The 23,450-nt window shown below is 38.9% G+C and overlaps 1 protein-coding gene; it reads left to right on the top strand.

The window, feature by feature from the left end:
- The window catches only part of Erich1 (glutamate-rich 1), a gene marked incomplete at its 5' end in the record, with an annotated part of 52,793,804 nt that overhangs the window by 5,159,991 nt on the left and 47,610,363 nt on the right, over positions 1–23,450 (top strand).

Consider the following 23,450-nt stretch of genomic DNA (forward strand, 5'->3'; position numbering starts at 1 on the left):
GGGAAATGGGTGATGAGGAAGGAAGGGAGGCTACTAGACGGTAAATCCCTTTGTTGGCGTTTGCTGAGCAGCTTTTCCTGTTTGAGAGAGAAGCTGCTTTCATTCGCTTCTAAGTTACGGTCATTATTTTGCTCTCTTGTGACTATTTCATATACCTCATTAAGTCCATATAAATAATTTACACTTTTTACTTATCAATGATATATTTTGCCTAAATGCTTACAGAGAGACGATAAATGTAAAAACAGCATAAATAAACCGGGATGAAAGAAAGGCTGAATTTTACCCTACATTTTCCTGCAGTTAGATCATGATAGCTAGATGAAAGGAAAGATGATATTTCATTTTATGTGGCAACATTAAATGCTGGTCACATTTGTGGGTGGAGATTTACTGTTCTGGAATATATGTTCTTGTATGAACCAAGTGTTACACAGTAGAAGACTGACTGGCCAATGTCCAAGTGTTAAAGACCCAATGTTCACAGTTACATTTCCCTTATTGAGTCGCTCAATAATGAAACTGTGTGGTATTAAGTCTCGTATGACAGTGTGATGCAGGAAGAAAAATATGCTGCAGTCTGGACTTATTTATTTATTTGTTTGTTTATTTATTTATTTCCGTGGATTTATCAAGATAAGTGATTTCAAGGATAAGAAGTACTGAACATATTCAACATTATCCATCCTTAAAAGGTTAGGTATCATAGAACTGATTTGGCGACGTAGTGAATGTTGTGCCTGATCCCTCTCGGGAATGTCAATCTCTGCTATAAAAAGGAGCCCACGTATGGGAGCTTCCTGATGAACAGTAGGCTGAGCTTTCTTACTTTTGAAAACTAGGAACTACACACGTGGGGATTTAGCTTAACTGCCAGGCTGGTTACATCCTCAGGGACACAGACAGCAGATACAAGAGTTTTCTGACCTGGAATATGACTTTCTTTCCTTATTTTTTATTTTGTTAGGATAAAAAGTTTATATAGACATACATACAAACAAATATGCATGCTTGTATGCATACATAAATACATACGTACGTACATACAGACATACATACATAGCACAGGATTGTGGGAGTTCTGAAACATAATCAAGCTTCTGAAGTTTATTTTGCTTTTTGGGTCCTCCTCTCCAGAAGTCTTTGAGATTGCCTGGTTAATTATGAGATTCCCGGTGTGTATTTTATAGGTAACTTCTGCTCTTTTCACAGTTTTAAGCATGCACACTATATATTTTGGTTCTTCACCCACCCTCACCTCCTTTCCCATTTCTTTCCCACCTCTACTAGACCCTCTCTTATATAAATCTCTTCTATTTACTGGTTTCAGTTTTATTTAGTATCCCACAGAGTTTAATTAAGGCTCTGTATGTGATCCTGAGTTGCACAGTAACTATGAGAGCCTGGTGGGCTCACTAGCAGATACTTGTACTACTCCTAGGAAGTTGTTGGTCAGTGGTAAAATGGGAGGCAAGCTAGGGAGCAGAGGGCTGCTGGTGCAGTAAACTTACTTGCTTAGCTAGAAATCGAGTGAATAAAATACAAGTTGAAATAGGCCTATTGGAGGTAATCCTAACTTCTGAGTGGGCTGAAGGCAAGACTGAGAAGAAATCTCACAAGCATTATCTTTCTTAATGCGCCTTTCTCTGGTGTATGCTTGGTGGTGATATGGATCACGGTGTCTTTGGAACAAGGTCAGCTCCTCAGGTAGCAGCCTCCAGTGGCAATGCCTGTGTCCTGCTGAAATGCCAGATGTTAGCCTGCTGTTTTTGGATATGAGTTCTATGATATTGCAAGGACTGCCAGGGAAATGGAAGCTTTAGTCTCTTTTATTTTTTTCCTGCCTAGGGAGAATGTCATTTAACAGGAAGAAAAGAAATGATATACTCAATCGCACCTTGCCACTTTCCTTCATATACTATTATGTTTGTATAAAATAATAATAAAATTTCATGTTTCTATCAGAACTTATCTTAGATATGATTGAATAGATGGCTCGTGTGTAGAGTTAGGTGACTAAGAGTGGAGGGAGCCTTCTGTTTATCTTATGGCCTAATTGTTTATTATTTCCTGATTTGGGGATTTATTTTTTGAGCAGGTCAGCTTTGAACGTTTGATTGTGAGAAGAATAATCTGTTCTTGGTGCCAAATATTTCCGAGTGTGACAAGTAAGTTAAACTGTTCTGATTATGCCACAACTTCTATAACTTTTTTTTTCTTTTTTTTTTTTTTATTAACTTGAGTATTTCTTATATACATTTCGAGTGTTATTCCCTTTCCCGGTTTCCGGGCAAACATCCCCCTCCCCCCTCCCCTTCCTTATGGGTGTTCCCCTCCCAACCCTCCCCCCATTGCCGCCCTCCCCCCATAGTCTAGTTCACTGGGGGTTCAGTCTTAGCAGGACCCAGGGCTTCCCCTTCCACTGGTGCTCTTACTAGGATATTCATTGCTACCTATGGGGTCAGAGTCCAGGGTCAGTCCATGTATAGTCTTTAGGTAGTGGCTTAGTCCCTGGAAGCTCTGGTTGCTTGGCATTGTTGTACTTTTGGGGTCTCGAGCCCCTTCAAGCTCTTCCAGTTCTTTCTCTGATTCCTTCAATAGGGGACCTATTCTCAGTTCAGTGGTTTGCTGCTGGCATTCGCCTCTATATTTGCTGTATTCTGGCTGTGTCTCTCAGGAGCGATCTACATCCGGCTCCTGTCGGTCTGCACTTCTTTGCTTCATCCATCTTGTCTAATTGGGTGGCTGTATATGTATGGGCCACGTGTGGGGCAGGCTCTGAATGGGTGTTCCTTCAGTCTCTGTTTTAATCTTTGCCTCTACCTTCCCTGCCAAGGGTATTCTTTTTCCTCATTTAAAGAAGGAGTGAAGCATTCACATTTTGATCATCCGTCTTGAGTTTCGTTTGTTCTAGGGATCTAGGGTAATTCAAGCATTTGGGCTAATAGCCACTTATCAATGAGTGCATACCATGTATGTCTTTCTGTGATTGGGTTAGCTCACTCAGGATGATATTTTCCAGTTCCAACCATTTGCCTACGAATTTCATAAAGCCGTTGTTTTTGATAGCTGAGTAATATTCCATTGTGTAGATGTACCACATTTTCTGTATCCATTCCTCTGTTGAAGGGCATCTGGGTTCTTTCCATTTTCTGGCTATTATAAATAAGGCTGCGATGAACATAGTGGAGCACGTGTCTCTTTTATATGTTGAGGCATCTTTTGGGTATATGCCCAAGAGAGGTATAGCTGGATCCTCAGGCAGTTCAATATCCAATTTTCTGAGGAACCTCCAGACTGATTTCCAGAATGGTTTTACCAGTCTGCAATCCCACCAACAATGGAGGAGTGTTCCTCTTTCTCCACATCCTCGCCAGCATCTGCTGTCACCTGAGTTTTTGATCTTAGCCAATCGCACTGGTGTGAGGTGAAATCTCAGGGTTGTTTTGATTTGCATTTCCCTTATGACTAAAGATGTTGAACATTTCTTTAGGTGTTTCTCAGCCATTCGGCATTCCTCAGCTGTGAATTCTTTGTTTAGCTCTGAACCCCATTTTTTAATAGGGTTATTTGTTTCCCTGCGGTCTAACTTCTTGAGTTCTTTGTATATTTTGGATATAAGGCCTCTATCTGTTGTAGGATTGGTAAAGATCTTTTCCCAATCTGTTGGTTGCCGTTTTGTCCTAACCACAGTGTCCTTTGCCTTACAGAAGCTTTGCAGTTTTATGAGATCCCATTTGTCGATTCTTGATCTTAGAGCATGAGCCATTGGTGTTTTGTTCAGGAAATTTTTTCCAGTGCCCATGTGTTCCAGATGCTTCCCTAGTTTTTCTTCTATTAGTTTGAGTGTGTCTGGTTTGATGTGGAGGTCCTTGATCCACTTGGACTTAAGCTTTGTACAGGGTGATAAGCATGGATCGATCTGCATTCTTCTACATGTTGCCCTCCAGTTGAACCAGCACCATTTGCTGAAAATGCTATCTTTTTTCCATTGGATGGTTTTGGCTCCTTTGTCAAAAATCAAGTGACCATAGGTGTGTGGGTTCATTTCTGGGTCTTCAATTCTATTCCATTGGTCTATCTGTCTGTCTCTGTACCAATACCATGCAGTTTTTATCACTATTGCTCTGTAATACTGCTTGAGTTCAGGGATAGTGATTCCCCCTGAAGTTCTTTTATTGTTGAGGATAGCTTTAGCTATCCTGGGTTTTTTGTTATTCCAGATGAATTTGCAAATTGTTCTGTCTAACTCTTTGAAGAATTGGATTGGTATTTTGATGGGGATTGCATTGAATCTGTAGATTGCTTTTGGTAAAATGGCCATTTTTACGATATTAATCCTGCCAATCCATGAGCATGGGAGACCTTTCCATCTTCTGAGGTCTTCTTCAATTTCTTTCCTCAGTGTCTTGAAGTTCTTATTGTACAGATCTTTTACTTGCTTGGTTAAAGTCACACCGAGGTACTTTATATTATTTGGGTCTATTATGAAGGGTGTCGTTTCCCTAATTTCTTTCTCGGCTTGTTTCTCTTTTGTATAGAGGAAGGCAACTGATTTATTTGAGTTAATTTTATACCCAGCCACTTTGCTGAAGTTGTTTATCAGCTTTAGTAGTTCTCTGGTGGAACTTTTGGGATCACTTAAATATACTATCATGTCATCTGGAAATAGTGATATTTTGACCTCTTCTTTTCCGATCTGTATCCCTTTGATCTCCTTTTGTTGTCTGATTGCTCTGGCTAGAACTTCAAGAACTATATTGAATAAGTAGGGAGAGAGTGGGCAGCCTTGTCTAGTACCTGATTTTAGTGGGATTGCTTCAAGTTTCTCTCCATTTAGTTTAATGTTAGCAACTGGTTTGCTGTATATGGCTTTTACTATGTTTAGGTATGGGCCTTGAATTCCTATTCTTTCCAGGACTTTTATCATGAAGGGGTGTTGAATTTTGTCAAATGCTTTCTCAGCATCTAATGAAATGATCATGTGGTTCTGTTCTTTCAGTTTGTTTATATAATGGATCACGTTGATGGTTTTCCGTATATTAAACCATCCCTGCATGCCTGGGATGAAGCCTACTTGATCATGGTGGATGATTGTTTTGATGTGCTCTTGAATTTGGTTTGCCAGAATTTTATTGAGTATTTTTGCGTCGATATTCATAAGGGAAATTGGTCTGAAGTTCTCTTTCTTTGTTGTGTCTTTGTGTGGTTTAGGTATAAGAGTAATTGTGGCTTCGTAGAAGGAATTCGGTAGGGCTCCATCTGTTTCAATTTTGTGGAATAGTTTGGATAATATTGGTATGAGGTCTTCTATGAAGGTTTGATAGAATTCTGCACTAAACCCGTCTGGACCTGGGCTCTTTTTGGTTGGGAGACCTTTAATGACTGCTTCTATTTCCTTAGGAGTTATGGGGTTGTTTAACTGGTTTATCTGTTCCTGATTTAACCTCGATACCTGGTATCTGTCTAGGAAATTGTCCATTTCCTGAAGATTTTCAAATTTTGTTGAATGTAGGTTTTTATAGTAAGATCTGATGATTTTTTGAATTTCCTCCGAATCTGTAGTTATGTCTCCCTTTTCATTTCTGATTTTGTTAATTTGGACACACTCTCTGTGTCCTCTCGTTAGTCTGGCTAAGGGTTTATCTATCTTGTTGATTTTCTCAAAGAACCAACTTTTGGTTCTGTTGATTCTTTCTATGGTCCTTTTTGTTTCTACTTGGTTGATTTCAGCTCTGAGTTTGATTATTTCCTGCCTTCTACTCCTCCTGGGTGTATTTGCTTCTTTTTGTTCTAGAGCTTTTAGGTGTGCTGTCAAGCTGCTGACATATGCTCTTTCCTGTTTCTTTCTGCAGGCACTCAGCGCTATGAGTTTTCCTCTTAGCACAGCTTTCATTGTGTCCCATAAGTTTGAGTATGTTGTATCTTCATTTTCATTAAATTCTAAAAAGTTTTTAATTTCTTTCTTTATTTCTTCCTTGACCTGGTTATCATTGAGTAGAGCATTGTTCAATTTCCACGTATATGTGGGCATTCTTCCCTTATTGTTATTGAAGACCAGTTTTAGGCCGTGGTGGTCCGATAGCACGCATGGGATTATTTCTATCTTTCTGTACCTGTTGAGGCCCGTTTTTTGACCAATTATATGGTCAATTTTGGAGAAAGTACCATGAGGAGCTGAGAAGAAGGTATATCCTTTTGCTTTAGGATAGAATGTTCTATTAATATCCGTTAAGTCCATTTGGCTCATGACTTCTCTTAGTCTGTCGACATCACTGTTTAATTTCTGTTTCCATGATCTGTCCATTGATGAGAGTGGGGTGTTGAAATCTCCCACTATTATTGTGTGAGGTGCAATGTGTGTTTTGAGCTTTAGTAAGGTTTCTTTTACGTATGTAGGTGCCCTTGTATTTGGGGCATAGATATTTAGGATTGAGAGTTCATCTTGGTTGATTTTTCCTTTGATGAATATGAAGTGTCCTTCCTTATCTTTTTTGATGACTTTTAGTTGGAAATTGATTTTATTTGATATTAGAATGGCTACTCCAGCTTGCTTCTTCTGACCATTTGCTTGGAAAGTTGTTTTCCAGCCTTTCACTCTGAGGTAGTGTCTGTCTTTGTCTCTGAGGTGTGTTTCCTGTAGGCAGCAGAATGCAGGGTCCTCGTTGCGTATCCAGTTTGTTAATCTATGTCTTTTTATTGGGGAGTTGAGGCCATTGATATTGAGAGATATTAAGGAATAGTGATTATTGCTTCCTGTTATATTCATATTTGGATGTGAGGTTATGTTTGTGTGCTTTCATTCTCTTTGTTTTGTTGCCAAGACGATTAGTTTCTTGCTTCTTCTAGGGTATAGCTTGCCTCCTTATGTTGGGCTTTACCATTTATTATCCTTTGTAGTGCTGGATGTGTAGAAAGATATTGTGTAAATTTGGTTTTGTCATGGAATATCTTGGTTTCTCCATCAATGTTAATTGAGAGTTTTGCTGGATACAGTAACCTGGGCTTGCATTTGTGTTCTCTTAGGGTCTGTATAACATCAGTCCAGGATCTTGTGGCCTTCATAGTTTCTGGCGAGAAGTCTGGTGTGATTCTGATAGGTCTCCCTTTATATGTTACTTGACCTTTTTCCCTTACTGCTTTTAATATTCTTTCTTTATTTTGTGCGTTTGGTGTTTTGACAATTATGTGACGGGAGGTGTTTCTTTTCTGGTCCAATCTGTTTGGAGTTCTGTAGGCTTCTTGTATGTCTATGGGTATCTCTTTTTTTAGGTTAGGGAAGTTTTCTTCTATGATTTTGTTGAAGATATTTACTGGTCCTTTGAGCTGGGAGTCTTCACTCTCTTCTATGCCTATTATCCTTAGGTTTGATCTTCTCATTGAGTCCTGGATTTCCTGTATGTTTTGGACCAGTAGCTTTTTCCGCTTTACATTATCTTTGACAGTTGAGTCAATGATTTCTATGGAATCTTCTGCTCCTGAGATTCTCTCTTCCATCTCTTGTATTCTGTTGGTGAAGCTTGTATCTACAGCTCCTTGTCTCTTCTTTTGGTTTTCTATATCCAGGGTTGTTTCCATGTGTTCTTTCTTGATTGCTTCTAGTTCCATTTTTAATTCCTTCAACTGTTTGATTGTGTTTTCCTGGAATTCTTTCAGGGATTTTTGCGATTCCTCTCTGTAGGCTTTTACTTGTTTATTAATGTTTTCCTGTGCTTCCCTAAGTGTGTTCATGTCTTTCTTGAAGTCCTCCAGCATCATGATCAAATATGATTTTGAAACTAGATCTTGCTTTTCTGGTGTGTTTGGATATTCCATGTTTGTTTTGGTGGGAGAATTGGGCTCCGATGATGGCATGTAGTCTTGGTTTCTGTTGCTTGGGTTCCTGCGCTTGCCTCTCGCCATCAGATTATCTCTAGTGTTACTTTGTTCTGCTATTTCTGACAGTGGCTAGACTGTCCTATAAGCCTGTGTGTCAGGAGTGCTGTAGACCTGTTTTCCTCTCTTTCAGTCAGTTATGGGGACAGAGTGTTCTGCTTTCGGGCGTGTAGTTTTTCCTCTCTACAGGTCTTCAGCTGTTCCTGTGGGCCTGTGTCTTGAGTTCACCAGGCAGCTTTCTTGCAGCAGAAAATTTGGTCTTACCTGTGGTCCCGAGGCTCAGGTTCGCTCGTGGGGTGCTGCCCAGGGGCTCTCTGCAGCGGCAGCAACCAGGAAGACCTGTGCCGCCCCTTCCGGGAGCTTCAGTGCACCAGGGTTCCAGATGGTCTTTGGCTTTTTCCTCTGGCGTCCGAGATGTGTGTGCAGGGAGCAGTCTCTTCTGGTTTCCCAGGCTTGTCTGCCTCTCTGAAGGTTTAGCTCTCCCTCCCACGGGATTTGGGTGCAGAGAACTGTTTATCTGGTCTGTTTCCTTCAGGGTCCGGTGGTGTCTCTGGCAGGTGTCCTGCTGCTCCTGGGCCCTCCCCCACGGGAGCCCAGAGGCCTTATACAGTTTCCTCTTGGGCCAGGGATGTGGGCAGGGGTGAGCAGTGTTGGTGGTCTCTTCCGCTCTGCAGCCTCAGGAGTGCCCACCTGACCAGGCGGTTGGGTCTCTCTCTCACCGGGTCTGGGCAACTTGTATAACTTTTGAAGATAATTTTGATAATAATGTTGACATAAACGTTATTAAATTTCACTAGTATATGTTAATCATTCAAATGTTTGCTCATTTCTAAGTAGAAGTAACAAAAGAGCTCAAGTTAGTCTTCTGAAAACTTTAATCAAGTAACAAAATATTTTATTCACTTACAGCACCTAGTTTAGAAAATTTATCATTAAACTCGATTTTCTATAGAAATGCAAAATTTTAAAATGTTTCTTCTTAGTTTCTCTGCCAAGGAATGCCTTTCTCATGGACTTCATCTCTTTGAAATGAAGAAAGATGGCATCCTGCTTTCTGGGAGAGGGTTAAGGAGCCTTAACTTCTATTCACGAGTACAGATGCCTAATGGCATGGGGCAGCTGCTCTTAGCAGTTCCCTCCTCACTCACTCTGGCACTCAGCTCAGCTCCTACCATTGATTAGGCAGAACTGCGTTCAATCTCTCAGCCTTACTGCTATAGCACTAACACTAGTGCGCTAGTCTCGGAGAAAATCTTCCTTATCTGTTTCTTTGTTGAAGTCATCCCTTGACATAGGATGGGCTGGGAATCATGCTGAAAGGAAGAAACAGGGAAATGCTGCCATCCCAAGATTCAACACAAACGGTATAGTGGAACATGGAGTCATATTTTCACACATAACTTGAAAATTTAGAGGATAAACCTATCCTTTCTTTGAATTTACAGAATGGACCTTTAAGAGAGGTTCCACTGGGCTGAAACTACACCAAATGATTATTTAAGAAACCTAAAAAATGTGAATTATCAGAGTAGATTGATTTGTTCTGACAATTATGAAATTCTAGATAATGGAGACAATTATGCCACTGTACCTTTAAGGTGCTGACTTACTTTATTTCTGTAGGTAAAATGCAAAGTTATGTTATAATGCACAAGATCTCTTTGTCATAATATTGAGCTTTCTTTGGACTTCTTTTCTGCCTTCCAAGTAACAAGGATAATTTGATAAGTTGTTTCAATGGTTTTTACGCACTACCTTCGCTTACAAAACAAAGTAGGCTGAAAGTGCAAATCTAGCATTCTGCTTTAATGCAAGGATGGGAAATAACACGAGCAATTATCTGACAAATGGCAGCTGTTTAAACTGCAGGATACTAAACTTGTATCTTAGCAGGGGTGTGATTATCTATAGGCCATTAAAAGTTTGTTTCTTTATTATTTCATTTTTATTGTCTTAGGTTTGGGGAAGGGAAAGATAAACTCTCCAGCTGAAGGCTTTATTATTTTTACTACACAAGAGTCGCTCTGTTTCTAAAAAGGTATTTTGTGACTTGATTACAGTTCTCAAAAGATTCATTTGAATTCTTTGCTTATTTGTATTTAGAGATAAAATATTTGAATGAATAACAAATAGTAGTGAAATTAGAAAAACATTTATCACAACATTCTTCTTTAAATTGTCTTCACAGTTTATATAAGCTAAAGAAGGAGGAATTTCTTTTGGCTGATGTTTCCAGAGTGTGCCATTGAGGGGAAGGCATGAGGACCAGAATTGGGCAGGGGAAATGTGAGGTGGTTGTTTCCTTAGTGTCTACAATAGGAAGCAGGTAGATTTGGCTCAAACCAGGGATGAACTATAAACACTAGATCCTCCCCACAGTGACCCACTTCCTCTAGCTACGTCCCACCACCTCTGAAACATTCCCGTAACCTCTCAAGATTGCGCTATCAGCCTGGGAGCAAGTTTTCAAACACATGTGCTTGTGGGGCAGTCTACACTCAAAGCACAACACGTAAGACTCTGTGCCATCATCCGAAGTGGTTAGGTAGATGGGGCTAATTGTTATGGAATCAAATAGTAGATGAAGTTACTTTTATTGCTTCCATTTGCTCCTTTATTCCATTTCAAGTGCTACCTCTCCATTTCTTTCCAGGTATTCAGTATCTCACTAATTGTAATCCAATCTCCCCTGGAGAGAAAATGGCAATTATTTTCAGATTCATGAATATCAATTGATACAATTGCCTCATTATTTTTTGACACAACACCTACACTAATAGATTGGGGGAAAAAAAACAGGCACTCTTAGCATCTAGGCTTCATCAGGGCACTTTGAAGATCAGAATTACCTCTTGTACATCTGTGGATTAGACATATAAATATAAAACAGATTGCTCTTAGGTTGATTTATAATCAAATGTCTATGTCCATAGAGTCTCTGTAAATGAAATATTGTCTTCTGGAGAAAAAGACCTATTTATATAAGGATAGCTGTGCTCTTGCTCATTTTATATGCCTTTGAATTAATCTGTATTTATACAATCTCTGATTTTAAAAGAAAGTGGTATACATGCAGGTTGGAAGGTGAGCGATCCTACTGAGCACAGCAGCAGTAGGCTCCATTAAAAAAGTTGTCAGCCTCGGAAGTTCTGCCTAATCATACTACTTTTATTCAGGATGAAAGTAGGAACTTACGTTTGTGATCTCAAATCCATGAGGGTGGGAGTAGGCAAGGCACTGAGCCTACATGGAGGAACTGTGAGTTTAGTTGAAACTATATTTCAGACAAAGCTCCTGCCTGATGTAGTTGCCATAGACACTAGGACAACTTTAGATAAATTAATGTTGTGGCTTAGAGAATGAGAGAGCCACTGTCTCTTCTTCGTGTCAGGCAACACTTTGCTGATTACTTTTAGTTGAAGTGTTTCCGTTTAAGAGGAACGTGGATGGACTGAGGGTATGTGAGTGGAGAGACGAAGAGGATGTCACGACAATGGAGGATTTTATGAAGGACGAAATTTGATGAAGTGTTTACATGTGCATACACATGTACCTGTATGTATTACTTGGGTGCGTGTCTGTGTGTCTGTGTTTAAAGGAGTGGTATTGATGGTTTCCAATAAGCAGCATTAGAATCAAAGAGTGTTCTCGAAAGGAGAAGTTAACTTGTCCAATAAACTCGAAGAAGCACCTGAAGACCTGCTTTAGGGTAGAATGTATTTTCCCATGCTGGAATGATCCGCCTGCGTCTACACTGTCTCCGTTCCAAGTGCAGTTGAGATAACTTGATACTACTGCTCGTACCTACCCTTTTTTATGCTGTGTCCCTCTGCATCAATGAAAGAAGGTCTCTAAACCACGTTGGCACCAGCTCGTTTTAAAGTATTCTTTATATTAAACCAGCCTAATTCTTGGGGTTTGAATTCGTACTTATTTGGTTGCAATTTCTGCTTGTCTTTTTTTAACCTGTGTGACTGTAGTTGTAAACATTTCTAGGAAGATAATTACAATTATATTAAGAATTTTCATAAATCAAGAAATAGAGCAAGTCCCTGATGACCTGTGCGCCAATTCATTGCTATTTCTATCTTGAAGTGTTTTCATCAGTAGTATGTTTTTTCATAATTCTGTCTGGAATTGGGACAATTTTCCATGATAGATAACAGCGTCGATCATATAGAGAAAACTCATATGTCCATTCAGGTATTTGCTGTGGAAACCATTGAGTCTTCACTGAGATAATGGTGTGGAGTCACACAGTGTTGTTTTGAGTCTGGCCTATTGCGCTGAGCACATCCTCCCCTCCCGGTTCATACTCCAGAGGCATCAAAACTAATCACACTCGCAGAAGCAGAGCCAGAGAAAATGAAAGGAGGGGAGCTCTAGTCTGTGGGTGTGATGGTTGTTGGCACTCATCAGGATTATTCCCTCTTGAAATGGTAGGAGATTAGCAATGCACTTCTCTGTGTGTCTGTGAGGACATTTTTCAGGCTAAAGCTAAACGCGTGGGCAAAGCTTGCCTTGTGTGTGGCAGCCATACAATAGGCTGGGACCTGGGTGCAGTGAATGAGAAAAGGAAGCATTCATAGCCTCTCTCTCCTTGGTGGCCATGAGGAAACTAATTTGCTTATCACATAGTTTTCTGTTTTTTACTCTTAATTTAAGATGATGATGGTGGTGATGATCATGATGAAGAATATAGATATGTCTGTGTGTATCTATATCTGCATTTCCATCTCCATCTCTATCTATCTATCTATCTATCTATCTATCTATCTATCTATCTATCTATCTATCTATCTACCTATCTATCTATCTAATCATGTGTCCCTGGCTGGCTTGGAGTTTGCTGTGCAGCCAAGAATTACCTTGAACTCTGATCATGTCCTCATTCCCCACTCATTCGCACCACTGTGCCCTGTTTGTGTGGTACTGGGAATAGAACTCAGGGCCCTACAGATACCAGGTAAAGAATATTCTATTTAGGCTGTGTGCTCACTCCCTCCCACACTTTCTAAGACTTGATGTTCTGCCTTCCTTCAGCCTCAGTAGTGGAGCTCGCTGGCCCCAGACTAAAATCTGGGAATGCCTGAGCTTTAATAATTCTTCAAGTTGTTTTCTATTTGTTAGAGAGTAGCTGATCTATAAATGGGCATACAGTGTCAGTCCTGCGAGGGGAAACAGTTGTGATAATCCGCTATACAGTACACTGATTGCAGTCAGCAATATGGTAAGGTAGGCTCATTTTAAGCATTTTTACCAGAGTCCCCTGCAGAACCAACCAACCAAACAAACAAAAAACAATGATATATAAAAAGACATAAGGAAAACTTTGAATGTGATGAATACTTTTAATGACTTAATTATGAGGATGGTATCACATTTGAATATGTTGTCTGCTGAAACTACTCAAATTGCATATATTAAACATTTACTGCTTTCCTATACATCCATTAGGCCCCAGTAAAGTAGTTAAAATGAATCTTTAACAAACAACTTTAACTAAAAAAAAAAACTGAAAGACAAAACATAAGACTGAAAAAATTGTTAACACCGCTTGAAAATTCGTAGGGAAACATTAATTCCGGCTATCATTCCTTCCTTTTGAATCTCCTGACACCTCTGTCTCGACTTGAGAGAATAAAATTCATTCTGAAGTGGTTGCGCTTTTTTAGCACCTGTGTTTTTACATCCAAAGACAGCAGCTGCCTCCTGTTTAAACCAAGACTTGTTTGCTCAAGTTCCTTAGCTGTTAGCTCCCAGCAGCTGAGTGCTGTCAGCTTTCAGCATTCCTCATGGGAAAGTCCCCTATCAGTGGGCATTTTAACATGTGCCCACACTCGCATACTCAGCAGGCTCAGGAATCGGGGTTGGGAGTTGACTGGGTGATGTTCTATAATAAGGCATCTCAAAGGAACAGAGATGATCCTGCTATGGTCTCGAGAAGGGAGAAGACCATTTGAATAGCTGTTCTGTGAAAATTCTCTTATGGCCCTTATCACCCCACCCCCCAGTTTCCCTGCTGCTTTCTGTCAGTGGTCTTTTACTTTAGTATATTACTGCTAGCTTGAAAATAAATATATGGTTTCCTCATTAAAACTCTCTCTGCTATGGGGTTTAAAAGGTTTCCAGATCATTTACAAACCTGCACCTAATTCATTCTAGTTACAGCCCAAGCATATTATTACGTACATCTTAAAACATATTTAAGCATAACATCATTTATAGTTGAAAAACAGAGATGTAAAATAATGTTGAATGGGGGACTTGCAGCTCCACAGCCACAGTGATTCACCACGTCACTGGTTTGCTGATGATGGACTTTACAAGTAAATTTTATTGAAAATTGCCTGGCGTTTCTTTCATTTGTGAAGTGGGCACCAAGCACTAATTTCTCAGGGAGTTCCATACCTATTAAGTTTATAACCCAGCTAGAAGGGCAGCTGGTCATTTCAAAGATGCTGATCTAGTCGTCAGATAGGACCACTCGCTGTTCTGCAATGGACCTCATTTTGGATTGACTCACTGATGTCGGAACTCTCCATTTTCTAAGAAACATCTAATTTATGACCAAAGCACACTGAATGTTCAAAACCAGTGGTTCGTCTGTGACCAAGTCTGTGCTTCTTTCTGCCCTAGCAGGCTCATTTGTCTCCTAGGGGTGAGGTGTTTATCCTCAACCTCATTTATGACAACCGTATATATTTTATGCAGTTGAATATTGGTAGGGAACATGATAGAAGCCGAGGACTGCATGGTTAGAGCACTGCTTTTATGGAGACTAAGTTCAAGAATTCACGAAGGAATGGATTCCTGTTGAATTATGCGATGTTTGGCTAAGGTACCACAAAGGATAGGAAGGGTCTTAAGACAGAGTTTGTATTTATTTACATCTGTTCTAGTTAACGTTTTCATTATATTTCATTATGATGAGGAGAATTCATTGATTACTGAAAGAAAATGTTTTAAGACTTCAATAGATATGCACAAATAAAAAGCCTTTGTTTTAAATAGATGACTGGAAAGCACATGTTTTTTAGACAAAACAGAGAAAATAAAAATCTATCTTTTTGGGTGGCTGAAAAGATAATTTAGCATTTAAGAACATATAGTCTTTTCTCAGAGGCCCCAAGTCCAGTTCCAGGCACGTTTGATGGGTGGCTTACAACTCCCAATATGCCATGTATAGAGTGTGTATCATGTATATGTATGTATATTAATTTCTCTTTATATATAATATTATATATATTGTATATATGTGCTACATGTACACATACAAATATATACACATATATACATATATAACATGAGTGTTATAGCATATGCTATATGTTCATATACATATGCACATGCATGTATGTATATATACATGTGTATGTGTAATTTGAACTTTAAAATGAAGGGAATTTGGGTACTCATAACAATAAGACTGAATGTGGAGGTAATATCCTAACCAAGATTAGCCATACACACTGCAAGTTTTTCTCATATGTGGAAAGTCTGCAAAAGTCAAATACATGGCTGCAGAGAGTAGAAGGATGGTTCTGACACTGGGGCTGGGCTGGGCGCTGTGAAGATGTTCAAAGACCGTGACATGTCAGTGAAGTAGAAGAACAGCATTTAGAGACACCCTGCAGAGGTGGTGACTAGAGTTGGTAATAATGTATTACATATTTCAAGCTTTTTCCAGCTTGCTACAATGGTAGACTTAATTTTTTTCCATAATAATTCAATAAGCATGTGAGGTGATAAGTATGTAAATTAGGTTGATTTAATTTTCTTGTGTTGTAATAACCTATCAAAATATCTTTTCTCATAAATTTATATAATAATTGTCCATTAAAACTGGCTTCAGAAGAGGAACAGTGAATTGTGCTGGTAATAAGTTACTGATAAGACTGATCTTATGTGAAATAGCAACTTTAACATCTTATAAAACACAGGTGTCTTGGTGTCATTTTGGTGGTACATAATTCACCCTAAATGTAGACGTTATCCTAGATTCTAGCTTCCCAGTCATCTCCCCTTCACTCCCTTTCAACTTCCTGGTCACCATAGTGTGATCATAGCTCTGTTACTTCATGCTCCCACAGTAATACCCTGACTGTGTCACAGTGCCAAGTGGTTATGAACCAAGTCTTCAGAAAATTAAATTAAAAATTAATAACTTTGTTCTTATAAATAGATTTCTTTCAAGTAGTTATCTTGTCACAGTTACAGAAAAGTTAACATATTGTTAGAATTTATTAGTCTGGGTAAACTGATTAAACAGAAATTCTAGTCAATGAGAGGTTAATTGTGAGACTAACGTTTCTTCAGGCAAGGGTTATTTAAAACAGTCCACAAGAAGGAAGCCTAGTGTTCACTGCTTTAGGTTGGGGAAAACCACTGCTTCCTGTGACTGAGAGCAGCAGTTTTCTGGTGCCATTCAAGATTGCTGAGAAAGGGGAAGGTACGTGTGCTAGTAATTAGTTATCAATAATTAGCACGCTAGTAAGTGCTGAAGAAAGTGAAGGTCTGTGTTAGTAAAAGGCTGTAGTCACAAAGCCATGGTGCTTAGCATGTCCATTTAACTCCCCAAGCCACCTGGATAACAAATGTTCTAATTGGTCTTTTTGACCTCCAAATTACTTACTTCAAGGTATCTGTTTTCTCTGTCTTTGCAAATACTGCAACTACTTAATTCCCATGAACATGGGTTTGTATAATATGACATTTGATACTTTAGTGGGGCACGAATATTCTAGTGTAGTTATTTCCTTTGACTAGAAACATTCCCGCCTGGAGGAAATGGGGCCTCAAGACCTTCACAAGAAACTGGTAAAATTCAACAGGAAAGCTGCAGTACTCTTGAGGCTTTGGATAGATCCTATAACTGGTAAACTGTGGCTTAGAAAGTTGTACTTTCATGAGCCCTTACCCATGATGGTGACGAACTTTTTGGTGATGTAGCTTCCCCAGTGACCCAAATAAACTCACACATTCACCAAGATAAACTAGTGGAATCATTTATTTGCTGCCATTGGTTCTTTATCTTGCTAAATCCATATTTGGTCAGTGTTTTCTCAAGGAAAAGTCAGGCAACAGATGCTTTGTCATCCAAATCAATGGGGAAACAGAGACTGACCACAGTTTCTTCCATTAGCAGCTGTGAACACATCTATTGCCGGTCCAGAGATGGTTTAGTTACTCCTGTAAGTTTGGTCTGCTCAGAGCTTGCCTCTCATGCTGACTGAGGGAGATGACAAAAAGTCTTTGCTTCCTAGTAGATGGTCTATTTTCATTTGGCCCTTTCTATAAGGTGCCCAGATATTTGACCTAGGGTCTGAAGCCAGTTCTCCAATGGCAGATTCCAGAACCACCAGAGCCAATCAGAACCCTGCCACCGTCTTTTCCTGCTTGGGTTACTTTTATAGACTTTGGATATCTGTTAGGTCTCTTCTTCCTATCTTTTCCCTGTGGCCAGCTGGTCAAGTAGATTCATAGTCCTGATGTCCTCTGGATGCCACTGTTCTAAGGGAATTCCATCATTCACATTTGTCACTAGAATATCTACCAACTTTTGCCAATACCTGGGTGATCTTCCCTCCTCATGCAAAACCCTCCTAGTGAATGAGCACATTCCTAGTTTCTGGGCCAGGTTAGCCCAATTTAACACAAAGAAATGGTGTTTTGTTTGTTTGGACATTTGTTTTTGTTCATTTTTTGTTTTGACAGCTGTCAATTTTGGCATTTTTATTTGTCAGGTTTTGCTGTGGAGATCGCAGAGGCTCACATCATTCTCATAGCAACTACTGACCTCTGCCTGCACAATATTGAGAAAACATTCAGATTTCCTAGATCAATGATGTTACTGGATTTTATATTAAAAATTCTTGATTATGTTTTGCCTAATGCAATTTACTTTTTTATTACACTTCTCAGTTGAAATAACAAAAGATAGAAAATTAAAATGGAAAAGAATATTAAAAAGAAAATGATACTGCTACTGAAAGAAATAGTAAAATGTAATCAAAACATTTTAATTAAAAGGGATTTAATAAATCTAGTTTTAGTTATTTGACTGCTATGGGACAAAGCCACCTTGTAGCCAATATTTTTTGAGGTCAAATAACAGGTGGAGTGTGATAAAAGTTTACATGTTTATTTAATAATATGTTAATATTTACCATAGAAACGAGCTCTAATCTGTGGCTTCTTACCTCTTAAAAACTAAAACAAATGTCCCCAGAGTCTGTTCTTTCTGTGTTATTCCCTGACTTAGCACAGAAAAATGAGTTGCATTTAAAAAAAAAAACAATAGTGTGAAAAGCCAAGGACATAAACTAAAAGTTTTTGCTGCTCAAATTTTCCTCAGTAATAAAATTTCATTTTTCTGCAGCTTCTCAGCACTTTCTGTTTACAGCTTTGGGGGATTTGAAGGGTCCAGAAACTAATAGACTCATATTTTCTATCATCTTCTTTCTCCACTTTTTCTTTATTCTCCACCCCCATGAGTTTACTGTTGTCATTATTTTAGGAGCAGACTAATAGCACTGGCTCTTTTGAAGTCTTATTGTAAGGACATAATAATTTAATGACACCTAAAATATTACTTAAGATACTTAAAAAGTGTTGTCATTTTTGCTCCATTGTTTTCTGTGATTTTGCTTTTGCTTTAGGGGCCAATTATTTCCTTTCATTGATTTCCTGATGGTCAAGAAGGCTTTAATTCCTGTGTTTGGCAAAGGGAGGTAATAGGATATGTAGGGACACATCAAATACGAGCAAAATGCAATGAGGGGGTACAAAAGAAATGTAATAATAAACCAGTCAGTTGCCAGTCAAAGAATTACTACATGTTAAAATGCTGTCTTTGCAGGTTTCTTGTTGACTCTCAGCCTGATCACCTTTTCTTATAGTTCTTACTGTAGAAAATGGTAATTGTATGCTAATTCTATGCTGTTTTGAGATACACATCTTTTAAATCACTACTCACCAATCTTAGGACTAAGGAGTGTCTTTATTAGAGGTCTGGCCACTATTCTTTGAAAATGTATTCATCAAAAAATATAGAAATTGACAAGATGGCTCAGTAGGTGCTGACAGTGGCTGCTGAAACTGATGACCTATGTTTGATCCTGGGACCCGAGCTGTGGAAGGAGAAAACTGGCTTCTGCAAATTGTCTTCTGACCCTCACACGTGTATAGTAGTACATGCATGCACACACAAATATGCAATAAATAAACTTAGTGAGCAAAAATTGAAAGAAAGGTGAGTACCTCGTCCCTTAGATTCTGAGGTTGAATGGGACTATACCTTCTAATGGGCATCATGCTCCAATATATAAACTACTTCTTATCCTTAAGGTATATCTTTTAAGATCACATAGCTTCTAGCTGCCTCTTCAAGGAATCAGGCCACCCCTATTAGGTGGCCTCTCTTTTCCTAGATAGAAAGTTGAATTTAAAAAAATAAGTGTGCTGTGCTATGGGCCTTGAAGTGTCTCTCACCCTTGGAGCAAGCTCAAGACAATTTTAAAAGTTCCCTTTCATCTGGTGCCTTTCTGTCTTGTGACTCCTGACATGAAACAAAGACCTATGTCACATGGTATAGAGCTCCTTTCTGTTCAAAGATGGTAAGCATAGGAAGTTCTCTTTTCCTAGAGACCCAAAGGCTCCTCTCTTCAAGACCCCAACATGGTGCTTGTAGCATAACTTTATAACTAACTTTCTTAGTGTGCTGTGTCTTAAAGGTTCTGTCTCTCCCTCCAAAATTTCCATCATGCTTTTATGGATCTCTGCCTCTTCTAATTGACAGACCCTTTAAGACCAGAAGGTTTACTCTCTAACTACAAGCCATGATGCTGTAACTCTCCCAATAAGCGTCTCTCATGGGTAATTGGTCTCACTTTTCCTTTTCACTCCCTGGAGCTTTCTAATCAGCACAGACAGTTTTCATTTGCTTTGGGTAAGCACTCTTGGTGAACAAAGAAAGGGAGAGAATGAGTGTCACCTCTGCCCTGTGGTATTACTATTCTGAAAGTCTTATAATATGATGTTGTACAATCTTCTATTAACTCTTGGTTTTAAACCAATCTACTGGTTTTTGAAAACAGCTTTAGTTGATATGTGACTGTGTCCATTTTCCAGAGGTTATAATCTTTCCAGCTCATGCTGCCTTCACCACAGTCTAGACTGAGAACCGTTCTCCAATCCTAGACATCCATCTCCTTTGCACATTTGCTATCAGTTTGTTCTACTTTTACTTTTAACCTTTTGCTTTTCTGCATATTTTGGAATTCTTACTTGTCAGTTTGTGTTTAAACATGAAAGAGTTAATGGTATATAGAGTGGTAAGTTCTTTTCGTTTACCTTTTCTTGAAAGAAATCTCCCCAAATTGGCATCCCATGAGCAGATCTCTGTCAGAAGTGGGGCTCGTCCTCTGGCAAGCCTGGTTTTAGGGTGCTCAGATGAAGACAGCCGTGAAGTTGCCAGACTCTAAAACTGTTTTGGATGACCAGAGACACCTCAGTTTTCCTGGGCGAGTGTTTGTCATGGCACACTTGATTGATGCTTGATCTTGGCTGGAGAATTGATTCATTGACATAGTCTTATCTAGGATGTCCAAGGCTTCGAGTTTTGATCCTTAGCACTGTGAGGAAAATTAAAAGATACCCATTATTTTTAAGTCAATAAACATACTTTCTCTTACTGTATCTTCTGGAAATATCTCATTTATTCTATTTATCATAGTGAGTTATTTTATTTTTCTTTATTGTAATTTTTATATTTTTATACAGAAGGCAATTCCATGTACTCTCTGCTGAACGCTCAGTTTTCTACTAAGAGATGGGAACCAACTCCGATCACAATTACCTTAAAGAGAAGTTTCTGCTCAGTAATAGAGAGGGCAGGCAGTTCACGAGAGGCTGGATAAAATACCATGATATGTTCTGAAAAGGTGTCCAGAAAAGCATTTAGAAACTGAGTCTCTTTGAAGATAAAAACTCAGGGAGATAAATGTAGCAACGGGTTTGCTTTTCCTGTAAGGACACTCATCTAGAATAGACTGGGACTAAAATACCAGAATCTTCTTAGAAGACGAAGACCAGAGTTTCCATACATTGAAGAGTATGGTAGGAAAATAGCAGACAGTGTATGTCCTTGATTTGAGGGGACTGTCACCAGAGGCAGATAGGAATTAGCATGATGTCTTTAAAAAGAGACGGTGAGATATTTTGAATTTTCTGAGAAAAACTCAGACCATAAAGTGTTTCATTGATTCTATGATATATTTCCTGTTTTCTTACCATACTAATATGAATACAGCCTGCAATGTTACACACTGAATGAAATGCTAGAGATAAAAATTTCTTAGTAGAAGCCAAAGCACCTTTTTTTGAGATGCTTGTTTACCCTTATTGCAGAGAATCCATGCATGAACTTTCTGGAAAGTAAGATGCTCACTATTAACAGCTGGTGGCCTTCATAAGAACCACGTGTGACAGCCATTGGTTCATTTCAGCTTTTCATTTATGAGAAATGGAACGGTTGCTACAGAAAACACACACATTCATGACCATGAGCAATCCTGAAAATGATCTTAGGGAACAAGAAACGTAAAATCAAGAGACCTAGCAGATGTGTGTATGAACCACATAGACTAGCCTGAAGTGATCTGAGCTTCTCGATTTATATAGGGTAGTGAGTTTCATTTCTCCCTTAAAGATGGGATTGTAAGATTGGTTTTTACTGTATGTTTTTAACCTCACACTGCAGCACAAGGGATATGTGTTTTCAGAAGACAACTCTTCTCTATATTTTATTGGGTTAGTTTGTACACATTTTCTTGCACCCTTTTTTAATATTAGAACTACTGAGAACAGTCTTGGGATATGTTGCTCAGTATCTCTGAACAGTGCCATTTACTGAAAGGACTAGACTAAGCACTGGCTACCTTCTATCCTGTTAGATGCTGGTCCTTGGATCCATAGTGTGCAACTGTCTATCTTCATCTAGAAGTCCACATACTTTAGAAGCCTTTGGAGTGAGGTTGGTTAGCATCATTGGTTAAAGCATAAAACTAAACAGGCAGTTTAATATATCTCTTCCTGTGAATGTCAATTTTCTTTATTTGAAACTCCAGTCCCAGAGGGCTCGGGCTTTTTCACAAAAATGCAAGTTGGTGGCATATTAGTTAATGGGTAGACTGGGTAGCAAGAATGATGGAGGCCACCCATCACACTGCTGGAGCTTTAGTGGCAGCATTTTGTGTATGATCCATAATGTTAAAAAGAAATTGTTTTGATTTATGTCCATTCCTGACTTCTTTGTACTCCTAAATAGTACAAAAAAATGAGAAAATCCTAAAATTGTTTTGTTGTCAAGGGCATTTCGACAAGCTATATTCTACAGAAAAATTCCTTTTTCTTTCTATGAAGGCAAAAATCCTCTTTGTAATCTTTTTAAAGTTGATGAACATGGTTTGTATTCAGACTTACCATGGCAATATGTATTCCAAAATCACAGTGTGAAACAAATGTATTCTTGTAATTAAAAAAATTGTCTTAGGCATTGATGGTTGAAAGTGACACTCTTTGATGGTTGCCAAATCTATGTCTGTTTATGACAGGAAATAAATGCAAATTGTTTTCATTTTAATTCCACAATGTCACCTTGTCAAAGAATTCTTTCTTAGATATTGGAAAAATTAGGTTACAAATGTAGCTGAATTAAAGACAAATTCCAGGGACTTTTCAAAGATTTAGACCTCAAAGCTATGTCACCCACATGAAGGCATGAGATGTAGCTGGGCAAATGAGTAATTATGAAGCTATATCTCATCAGCATGACACATTATATTTAGTCCAGTGAAGCCACAAGCGAATCAAGACAGTGCTGCAGTCATGAGCACTCGTGGAGGTGATCATTGTAAGTTAGAGGCCCTCAGCAATGCTGCTGTTGACATGTCACACAGCTATTTTATTTGAGGATGGTATCTCATGTGTAGCAGTATATTGAAAGTATCCCTCATCTCCACCGGCAGGTCCACACTGTTGTAATCAGAACATCCAAATGTTCCTAGGGGGAGAGGAAACACAGTTGCTTCTGTTCAAGAAACACTTTTGATGTTGCAGTCATAAATCTGGGCTTATGCAGGGCTGAGAATTGAGGCACAGAGGCCCCAGGAATTACTGTCTGTCTGGCTTTAGTGGACAAGACTAAGACAAAGCGATGTTGTAAAACAATTGGGCTTGTCTTGGGATATCTTTCATGGTAGTAAATTTTTGTTTCTTCTTTTGTTTTTCTATATTCTGGGAAAGAGAAGAATATTTTTTGAGAGAAGGCAAATTAAGAAAGTCCACTCTCTTCTGAGACTTGTGCCTTATTTGAAGGTCAGAGAAGACGTGAGAAGCTTGTGCAGAAAGCTTAGATTCTGCACCTAGACTGGGGTGTTTCATACTCAGTTCTCTAAGATCAGTTGGGTGATCTTTTCAAAGGGTTTACCTTTCTCACATGTTCATTTTTACCGATAGCATAGAGATAGGGATTGATTTAAGGAGTCATAAGGGTTGCATGATATAATATGTAT

The sequence above is a fragment of the Rattus norvegicus genome, chromosome 16 (assembly GCF_021556685.1).
Source record: "Rattus norvegicus strain SHRSP/BbbUtx chromosome 16, alternate assembly SHRSP_T2T, whole genome shotgun sequence".
NCBI classification, from domain to species: Eukaryota; Metazoa; Chordata; class Mammalia; order Rodentia; family Muridae; genus Rattus; species Rattus norvegicus.